This window comes from Crocuta crocuta, unplaced genomic scaffold, assembly GCF_008692635.1.
Source record: "Crocuta crocuta isolate KB4526 unplaced genomic scaffold, BGI_CrCroc_1.0 scaffold282, whole genome shotgun sequence".
NCBI lineage: Eukaryota > Metazoa > Chordata > Mammalia > Carnivora > Hyaenidae > Crocuta > Crocuta crocuta.
The window spans coordinates 950,056-961,581 of NW_027529174.1; the positions used below are offsets into that span (position 1 = coordinate 950,056).

Consider the following 11,526-nt stretch of genomic DNA (forward strand, 5'->3'; position numbering starts at 1 on the left):
TACTTCTTAAGTTAGATGTTCTCTCTGTGAGTTGGCTTTAACAATGCACTTGCCTCCCAATACCTGATTTGCATCTTATTGCCTGAGCCCCCTCTACCCCCAGGTTGTTTATAGTTAGCACCCATTAAGGCAGTTAAGTTCATGGATGCACTATTTAAGCAGTGTGATACAGTGCAGTGGTACAGTTTTGGAGCCTGGAATACTTTTCTTTTTTTTTTCTTTTTTTAACATTTATTCATTTTTGAGAGGCAGAGAGAGAGCAAGAGCGGGGGAGGAGCAGAGAGAGAGGGAGACACAGAATCCAAAGCAGGCTCCAGGCTCTGAGCTGCCAGCACAGAGCCTGATGCAGGGCTTGAACTCACTGACTGCAAGATTATGACCTGAGCTGAAGTTGGATGCCCAACCGACTGAGCCACCCAGGTGGCCCTACAAATAACTTTCCAACCTGGAGACTCTAACTTTCTGAAATACAGCTTTTTCATCTATAACAAGGGAATGATAACAGTACTTGCCTGTGCCAGTTATCATGTTCTTGCTCCAAATTCATGCTCTGTGACACTGGAATTGGACCAGGTAACATTTCTCCTTTGCCATGCTGACACAATGTAAGCCTTCTCAAGGGAGGGTGCTAGAGGGACAGTGCAAAAGAAAGGAGCTTCCATCCCTGATTCCCATCTGGGCTTCTTCTCCCATGTATGTTACAGTTGCCAATAGTGTTTGAGGCCCCAGTGGTGCTCACTCTCCAGCAAGTTGTACCTGTACCCTGGGAGTTACCTCTTGCAAATCAGCTCTGACCTACTGAAATTCCAGCAAACTTCTACAGGCATTTCCTACAGAAATTCCTACTTCACCTACCCACATCTTTTAGCAGGCCGGCTATATCTTCTGCTATGAAGAAGAGGTCCTGGAGTGCCATGTCCCCTATTGCCCAGAAACTGGAACTTCAGGAGAGTATCCTATGTGTGTTGCTATGCCCTGCTGTCGTGTCTGAATCACTTTCACTTTCCATGCAGTCATCTGCACTCTTTGCCTGTTGTGAGCTGCGCCTGCTCTCTGTGGTATTAACTGGGACCCACACACAGGCCAGCTCCGACAGCACATGCCCACCAGGGAACTTGGGAGTAGGTCAGCAGTGTTAGCCAAACTTGCACTGGGCCACTAATCCTTTGCTAGAGCCCCAGAAGCACTGCAGAGGCTGAGGGCTGTGTACCAGGGTGCCTAGGGGCACAAGGGTCAACGTGGCATACAGCGATGTGGCTGGGTGTGGCCAGGCCTGTTGGCAGGGATGGCTGGGGGCACAAGGCTGGGTGTAGGGTGGCAGGTGGGCGCTGCATGCAGTGTGGGGCAGCAACTATGCACTCAGTGGCTGGAGAGGGCATGAGCAGGGCACACACATAGCTTTAACAAAAGAACCCAGGGCCTAGGCTAGCAGGCTTGGAGTGGGCGAGTCCTCAGGAGAACTAGGAATGGCACACAGCCAGCAAGTGAGGCAGCCAATGTGTGTGCTGCCCCACCTCCCACAGATGGCCCTGTGTTTATGCTGGAGGGGGCAGCAGACTGAAAAAGGCACCTGTCCTTCATTTTTAGAGAAGTTCTCCAACACACTCAGAAATCAGCATGAACAGATATGTCTTCTGTTTGCTCCCAGTGTTGTGTAAACTTGTTTTTATATTGTCTTTCCATGCAGGCTGCTGCCTCTTTATTTTTTTAAAAATGTGTTTTATTTATTTCTGAGAGAGAGAGACAGCATGAACAGGGGAGGGTCAGAGAGGGAGGGAGACACAGAATCCAAAACAAGCTCCAGGCTCTGTCTGAGCTAGCTGTCAGCACAGAGCCCGACGTGGGGCTCGAACCTACGAACTGTGAGACCATGACCTGAGCCAAAGTCGGACACTTAACCAACTGAGCCACCCAGGTGCCCCAAAGCTGTTGCCTCTTTAAAAGCAGCAACCCAGCCATCATTCGCCCCCTGGGCTAGCCCTGTGCTGAATCAGCTGACTCGAGGCTCGAGTCCCACTGGTTTTAAACTCAAGAAATTCAGCCCTTCTGGTTTTTAAAGCCAAACATTATGGGGATTAGTCTTCCCTGCAAGAGCCCCTGTTTCTCTGCTCTCTCCATGCATATAATTCCCTCCCTCCTGTAGGCAGGTTCCCGCCACCTTTCTGCCTCTTATACTTAGTTATGGAGTTTGCTCTCTCCGACTCTGATTGCTAGCTCTCAGGTGCATTGACTTGGATGTGGATAATATCTAGTTGTAAATGGGGAACGCGGTGAGCTCAGGGTTCTCCTACCCTGCCATCTCGCCAAGCTCCCCATCTTCCCTCTATTTCTTAAAGGGCTCTTTTACCCCTTTTAGTAGCTTACCACCTTTTGCCAGTTTAATATTTTTGTATATTAAATTACTAGTGTGATTTCTGTCTTCTGATTGGACCATGATTGATATGCTGCCTCAGTTTCTGGGAAACTAAATTGATGTACTTCATGTAATAATGCAAATAATACTAATGCCTGGCACTTAGTAAGTGTTAATTAACCCAGTTGTAATTCATTATGATGATTTCTCTACAAAACCATGGGTGAAATCCCTTATTTGGTTTACCTATCAAGGTATGTTACAGTAAGAAAAAATAGGAAAAAATATGGGTTGCTCTCAATTCTACCACTCTCCCTAAAAATGACCTTAGAAAAATGTCACCTTTGAACAGGAAGATCAGCAAAATGCTCTGGTGAAAGCAGAATTGTATTTGGAGTCACAAGATCCAGATTTGAAATGAGTTAACCATTTGGAAACATGACCAAAACCAAATTACCCATCACATCCCTGGTTTTTCCCTCTGCAAAGTGGTAATAAACTTACCCATCAAAGGGTTTTCTAAGGCTTAAATGACAAAATACATGAAAAGACATTATATTTTACTAATGCTATTTATTATCAAAGATATTTGTTGCTGTCTATGTGTTGCCAAGTCTTTGATAATGCTAGTAAATATTTATTATTATTCTATAACTACCACTCAACAGTCTATTTTGTTGCCAGGACTTTATTAATTATTCATTAACCATTAGTTGTACAAAAGGTATCTTTAGTGTCATCCTTGACTCCCATTAAATCTCACCCCACATTCAATCCAATAGTGAATCATTTAAAATCTACCATTGTAATAAAGTTGACTCTGTCCACTTCTTAGGACCTCCACGCCATCATCCTGGCCTAAGAGACTATCTTATCTTCTCTGATTCTACAATTGCTATCTGTCTTTCCAGCTTCTATCACTCTTCCACCTGCTACTAGCATGCACTTCACATACTCAAAACAGTACTCAGATGATCCTTTAAAAATGTAAGTCAGGTCAAATCACTTCTCTTCCCATAACATTTCAGTGGCCTCCCTTCTAACTTAAGAATAAAGTCAAAATCCCTAGAATGGCTTATTGGCCCTTTCACAATATACATACTTCACAGTACTTTTCTGACTTTATCACCTACTCTCCCTCTGTTCCCCATAATCTACTCATGCTGACCTCCTTCCTGTTCATAGAACATTCCAGGCAGAGCAAGAACACTCTTCTCCCAGATGACCTTATATCTTGTTCACTTGCCTCCTTCAGGTCTCTATTGAAAGGCTGCTTTCTCAGTCGGCTTATCCTGACTTCAGTTGTGGTTATTCAGCACTGTCATTGCAATAGGTTTTCTCCCTATTTCTCTGTTTTCCTCCACATTGTCATGATCTGACAGATATGTCCAATACAATATACTTATAATATTATGAATTAGGATTCCTTATTTTGCAAATAATAAAAGTACATCTCAGACTGCATTATACAAAAGGGAATCTATTTACCCAGGTAACTAGAAATTCCAGAAGGAGGACAACCTTCGGAAATATATGATCAAGCTCAGTCTCTCTTTTCTGCCATTCACTTTCTACTTCTGTATACTAGCTTTATCTTCCAGGGCAGAAAAAAGTTGCTGCAGGGGCGCCCGGGTGGCTTAGTCGGTTAAGCGTCCGACTTTCGCTCAGGTCATGATCTCACAGTTCGTGGGTTCGAGCCCCGAGTCAGGCTCTGTGCTGACTGCCAGCTCAGAGCCTGGAGCCTGTTTCAGAGTCTGTGACTCTCTCTCTCTCTCTGACCCTCCCCTGCTCACGCTGTCTCCCTTTCTCTCTCTGCTAGAAATAAATAAAACATTAAAAAAAATTTTTTAAAAAGTTGCTGCAGAATCTCAGACTTTCACCTATATACCTCCCCAATCAAAGCAAGGACAGTATGTATCTTATGCAAATGAGTTGTACATCACTTTGAGAAGACCAACCTTAACCAATCACAGAAGCCAATGTAATGTCATGTACTGTTAGACTTAGATTCACATCATTGCTCATCCCTAAACCAATCTTTGTAGCAAGGGATACTATTGCCTTATGTCAAATAGAGTCCATTCACAGAGCTGGGGATGATATCCAGCCTACTCCCATGGAGCAGAATGCTGGAAAAGCAAGTATAACGTCCATTATAGGGCTATACTCTATCTGTACATAATTAGAGAAAACTACATCTCAAAGATCAAAGTGACATAGCAAGTGGTAGAGCCTATACTTGAAGCAAGATCTACCTGAATCCCAAGCCAACAACTGACATATAGTCAGTTACACTATATGTCAGCTACCATACATCACCATAAACTCCTCATAATCCCTGATATATTCTCTCAATTAAAGAGGACATGTGTTTAAATGAGTTGGTCAATGTTCAGGCAATAGGATAAATATTAAAGGGATTCATAGGGATATAAGAACGGAAAGCTAAGATTTCTTCCCTTCTCACATTTTTTACCACTTTCTTTCCTCCTCAGTGGAAGATAATGGGTCTTCTGGAATAGTAACACTCTAAGGTTATGCTATGAAAGAGGGCAATTTCATAAAAGCAAACTTGATTTGTCTCATACATGCACCATTCTGATTAACATGAAAAACTTAAATGTGCTAGATGAGATTTACCTCTGCCTTCCCAGGATTATCTTAAACCGAGATCTTCTTTCAAGAGAGAGTCAAGATCTAAAGATAAAAAGAGAGAGGTAGAAAACAGTGGAGGCAACCAATGTGAGGTGAGTCTGTTTGGTGCATCTGAGTCTGTTTCTTTTTTTTTTTTATTTTTTATTTCTAGGAGAGAGAGAGAGAGAGACAGCACGAGCAGGGGAGGGTCAGAGAGAGAAGGAGTCACAGACTGAAACAGGCTCCAGGCTCTGAGCTGGCAGTCAGCACAGAGCCCGACGTGGGGCTCGAACCCACGAGCCGTGAGATCATGACCTAAGCGAAAGTCGGACGCTTAACCGACTAAGCCACCCAGGCACCCCCATCTGAGTCTGTTTCTATATGAACTGATGGGCACTTTGATGCATTATCCTCAGAATTCTAGTTGTGTCCTGACCCACTGGCATTAATTGTTTTCCTTACAGTATCTGTTTTCCCTTTCAGCATAGGGTATAATGAGCCAAGCTTGCTCCTCAGGCCACATAGAATTCTTTCTTAAACAGCATCATATACAAGGTATATCTGTTTATCTGGAATTTTTTTCCCCTTGAAGGCAAAGAGCCAGAACCACAAGCATTTTTACAAATGGAAGTATGGTCCTTCCAGTTTTATGTATATAACCTGATTATTTTTAGGGTCAACAAATTTGGCAGGTTGAGATATTCAGGGTACAGGGCAATCACAATCATTGTCCAAAGGCAAAACTGGTACCTCAGAGCCTATCAGGTTATAGCTAGAGTTTTTTGTTTTTTTTTTTTTCTAATGATAGTACCCTATTAAGACAAAAGTACCAGGATGACTCATTAGCTTTAAACAAACTTTCTTTAGTTCTTTCTGATAATTCTAGCATTTGGCCAGTTGAGAAACCTAGTGTCAAGTGTAATACCCAGAGATTGTACGCTGCACTCTCTTCCCTGGTACCATGTTATTTACACATTTTCAGTAAAAGGTGACCATATGGGGCACCTGGGTGGCTCAGTAGGTAGAGCTGTTGAGCATCAGACTCTTGATTTCAGCTCAGGTCATGACCTCAAGGGTTCCTGAGTTTGAGCTCTTACCAGGCTAACAGTGAGGGGCCGGACTGGAGTTCTCTCTCTCTACGATCCTACCCCACTAATACATTCTGGTGCTCATGTTTTTTTCTCTCTCTTAAAATAAATAAACTTGAAAAAAAGGGGAGAGGCTATTTATTACCTTTGTTTTTAAGCAGAGTAATCATTGAAAGGGGAATAAATTTTGTGTTTGATAGTTGAAAATATAGTCAAGAGAAATGCACATTTACTTCAGATGAGTTTAGGTCTAGAGAATCTTTCTAGATGAAGAATTCATAAAGGAAGTGAAATTTTAAGAGCTACTTGAAGAAAACAAAGGTAAATTAAGATTAAGAAGTACGTGAACTAAAATTTATGTCAGTTATCATATTATTTACTTTACATGTGTTAACTTTATTTAACAACAATGCTGTGAGGTAAATCTATCCCCCCCATAAAAGGAATCTTTGGCTCATGAAGGACAAATGTGCTACCCAAATAATAGAGCTAAACTCTAATGCAGTTTCAATTGTACTTAAAACTCAGTGGGTATTGGTATTTCCCAAAGTATGTTTCAAGAAACCACAATGCCACAGAAAGTTGAGAACTGATACTTTTAAGCCTGAACAAGTGAGTTCAGAAGACCCTGGGATAAACAAAGTTAGTTATTCTTTTAACTGCAAGATGATTCAGAGACATTCATATACTAATTATGGTATGAATCTTTAAGACAAGATATGTTTGTATAGCATTTCCACAACTCATTTGACCACTAAAACCCCTTGCATAAGCATCTTGAGATACTAATATGTGTTCCATGGAACACTCTTTGAGAAACAGTCTGACTTTTTGCACAAGCACTCATAAATACAATCAATATTAACTTCAGAAGCTCAGATGAGCTTTTATATTTAGAAGTTTTCATTTAGCTTTGCCTATGTAGATCAATGAGGGTCAAATGCATCAACAGAAAATATGTTAGCCCATGTTCTTGCTGTCTATCACACAGCATAGCGGATCACTTTAAGCCAAATAGACAAAATGGTTCACTAGCCAAAATAAATGAAAACATGCACCAGGGAGCCCATAGGGTAGCAAAGTGAAATAAAGTTTTTGCCAAGTCAACCTTTGCAAAGGAGAAAAAAACGAAGGAAAACATGATGATGGCAAAGAGCTCTATCAAAGAGCTTTTAGGAAAGAAATTTAATAAATTTTCTATTGTAAATAATGTATAATAAAGCAAGCTTTTTGACCTTTTCCAATGATTTTAGTTGAAGAACTGTAATCCTAGGGCATAATGTTTGGGGAATATTGTCCATCAAAATGTTGGTATTCATTATATTCACCAATGCATGCTTGAGGCTTGAATAGAACATGACTTACACAAAGCAAATCCCACGGCATCCTTTCCTGGAACAAAAGCTAGCTGGCTTTAAAACACAATTGGTAGAAGGTACAATGATAATCACTTCAATTTTGAGATATGGGGATAGTTTACAACTCAATAATTCAAGTTCACAATTCTTACATACATACATATATGTGGGATTTGTGTTTTAATATAGGTTTATATACACATACATATACTAACATACATACACACATCCTGCTCTCTTTCTCTCCCTGCTCCCTTTTATCCTGATGTTCCTATAAAACCTCAAGCTGGCCCTTCCTGACTTTTCAATTGTCCATAAGTTTCGTATCTTGAATGAGGTTATTCTGAATTATTTCTTATAGGCTGTGCATTATAGTTGAGCTTTATAGACTTGCATGTGACTCCAAGTTACAACACAAAATAGTTATAAGACTTCATTCAAGTTATTTAACTTTTTAAGATTCAGTTTCCTCTTCTTTAAAATAGGCTTGCTGTGAATATGAAATTATCTGTTATTATAAAGTAATCAGTAGCGTTTTGGGCATAGAAGAAATGGTAGCTATTACTAAGTTCTGACTGTTGTGAACATGAACCCATCTAACAGTGACAAAGGAAGTGCCCATCTTCCCTCTCCCCCCCCACACCCATCAGTCCTCAGTTTGTTCTCAGCATTCAACCAATTTCTTAACCATTAATATTTGTTGAATGCTGCCCTGATTGTGCTCACAGGGGTTGGGTAAACCTAGCAAGAGCCCTTCTCATTAAGGGTTTTATGAGAAGGATGGTGGGCTGAAATAGCATCACAAGAAGTAGAATAGAAATCATAGTCAAGAAAAGGAAAAGAATAGTTAAGCAATAGCCTTGAGTCAAGTAGAAAATAATGAGGTCAATTATATCTTTTAGAATATATCTATTATCTTTTCTTATATTTTTTAGAATATAATATTAAAATAGCTAACTGCTGCTGAACTGAACCAGTGCCAGGCATCAGGCGCTTTTTTTGGACACTTCACGTGCATTAACTCATTTAATCCTTACCAAAAGTGGATATAATCAACTATCTCATTTTACTGATATAGAAATAACATTACAGAGGCTGAGTAACTTGCCCAAGATTACATATCTAGTAAATAGAAGGGCCAAGATTCAGGTAATCTAATTCAGTGTCCTTATATCATCATGTTGGTCCACCAAACCTTCATGCAATTAGAAAGTAGAATAAGGACTAGGGGGAAAAATGAGGTCACAGGGATTGGTGGTTGAAATCTCCTAGATAAGAGTGGTATAATTGTCATAGACTTTCAGTGCATGGGAAGGAAAACCAACTAAAAATAGTATAAACACAAAAAGGATTAATTAATCCATGAAACTGATAAATTCAGATTGTTAGATTCAGACACAATTGGATTAAGTAATGCAAATTATGTTATTAGTGCTCTATCACCTGCTCCATCTCTCAACTTTAAATTTCTCTGTGTATTTTTCTAATTCTATCATTACAAAATTACCCATGGATTTCCTCAATGCATCCAAAGAAGTTTACTCATCAAAAATTCCATCAAAACCTATAGTGCCCCATCTCAAAAACCCATAGAAAAGAGAATGTCTCTCTCCAATATCCATATGTACATCCCAAGGAAGGATTATGATTAATTCTGCTTGAATCCCCCAAATAAATTATTCTGACCAGAAAAATGGAGAATTAACCTTGGCCAGGCCTAAATGATACTTATGTCCAGAGGTGGAGTGTGTTTATAAAAGGGGAGGGGAGGGGAGAGATAAGAAAAAAAGTAATCTGTTAGCTGGAAACTATAGCTACTAATAGAGTCCATTACAAATGGCATACGGAATTTGCTTGTCTTGAGTCACGGGACAATATGGCTAACCTCACAGGTTGACTGAGCTGAGACAGGCAATTGACTTTCAAACTGGCCCTAATAACAATCACAGTGATTTCAAGAGTTAGCAATTGTGCACCACTTTACAGTTGAAAAGCATTTTCCACATACTACTTCCTTTGAAAAAAAAAATGATTCACTTTCCTTTCACTTTTGCCAGAAGATGGGTTCTCACTTGCTGTCACCTCTTCAGAGATTTACTCTAAGAAATATTGATTAAAATGTCTAATGTTTCACTTCTCCAAAACCAGCTTTATAGGATATGGATGATATACACATTCCAGAAGCTACATTGTTTAGCCTTGATCTCAGCAACTGCCCTTTAACAGGATATTCTAAACATCCCACATCTGAAGCTACTCTCAGTGTGCCATTGGTCAACCTTTAAGAATCCACTGGGCAATGCCCTACTAATAAAGCAAACATAAAATGTTTTAATGTTTGAAATAGGACCCATTAGTCTCGCCATATAAACTCACGCACACTATAAATGTAAGGTTGAGACTATAAAAAGAGTGCTGATGTCAAAACTATTTTAAATTTATAATGTTTACATGAAGTATCTCAACGTGGAAAATTAAAATAAACTACAGGCATAGATACTAGCAAAATGTTTAGGATGGTTTGAGTAGTTAACACAGATTAACAACATGAGTAAAATGATATATTTAGCCTGGAGCTGACACTGGGGATGGTGATGAGTGCTGCTTCCCTTGTGTCCACCTTGGCCACCTGGCTGCTCCAGCCCATGCAGAGCCACCACCTCTGCCATCAACCCTTCAGTCTTTCTGTAGCTTGAAATGAAGTGGTTGTCACTTCTGGAAGGAAACTTATCCAAATCAAGCAGAAAGTATGGCAGGAGTTGGAAGAATGGACGGCATGGGGCAATAAGTGGCCACACTCGAGCATGGTTCTGATTGGTGAGAACCCTGCAAGCCCCTCCTATGTCCTTAACAAAACAAGGGCAGCTGCAGGAGTGGCAATCAACAGTGAGACAATCGTGAAACCAGCCTCAGTATCAGAGGAAGAAGTGTTGAATTAAATCAACAAACTAAATAATGATGGTAGCATAGATGGCCTCCTCGTTCAGTACCCTCTTCCAGAGCACACTGATGGAAGAAAGATCTGCAGTGCTGTTTCTCCAGATACAGATGCTGATGGCTTTCATATAATTAATGTAGGGCAAATGTGTTTGGACCAATATTCTATATTATCAGCTACCCCATGGGATGTCTGGGAAATAATTAAGCAAACTGGCATTCCAACCCTAGGAAAGAATGTGGTTGTGGCTGGGAGGTCAAAAAATGTTGGAATGCTCATTGCAATGCTACTACACACAGATAGGGAGGTGATGAACACCCTGGAGGTGATACCACTGTTACAATATCTCCTGAATACTACCAAAGCACAACTGAAGAAACATACAGTTCTTGCAGACATACTGGTCTCTGCTGCAGCATTTCAAATCTGAGCACAGCAGATATGATCAAGAAGGGAGCAGTAGTCATCAATGTAGGAATAGAGTTTAAGATCCATTAACTGTTAAACTCAAGCTGGCTGGAGATATGGATTTTGAAGGAGTCAAAAAGAAAGCCAGTTATATCACTCCAGTCTCTGCAGGTGTTGGTTCCATGACAATGGCAAAGCTAATGAAGAATACCATTGTCGGCACAAAAAGAGTGCTGAAGTTTGAAGAGCAGGAAGTGTTGAAGCCTAAGTGGTGTAAAGTAGCAACTAATTAACTGTTGTGTCTTCTGTCATGAACCACATTCCAAGCCAGTTCAAGAGGCAAAGAAGGCCAATAGAAATATGCAATATTTTTTTAAATTTCTTTTACTGAAATGGTTTAAAATGATGCTTTATATTTATTAAAAGCTTAAATGGGTGGGCATCTGTGCACATAGCTCTGCAGCACCTAACCACAGAGTAAGCCAGTATCATGCTGGGTCATGTGATCCAGCCAAGAAAAGCCATTAACCTAGTGATTAACATGGAGGGCATTGTCACACTGAGAATGGTGCTTAATTTTGTCAAGCCACTTCAGTTAAAATTTGCCTTTTCTAGGATTACATTCCCTAAGTTCTATTCCAATTAGAGTTGATACTCACTTTAGGTTCTAAACCTTTTGAGTTTAATTGGTCAAACCAAAGTAAAAGTGTTGCTAGAGAAAATTAGGGAAAAGGTAAAAAGGAATAA

At 40.2% G+C, this 11,526-nt stretch overlaps 1 pseudogene; it reads left to right on the forward strand.

Annotated features, from left to right (window-relative positions):
• The first annotated feature begins 10,027 nt into the window (after window positions 1-10,027).
• Window positions 10,028-11,072, forward strand: LOC144226317 (bifunctional methylenetetrahydrofolate dehydrogenase/cyclohydrolase, mitochondrial pseudogene; annotated as a pseudogene).
• The last annotated feature ends 454 nt before the right edge of the window (window positions 11,073-11,526 follow it).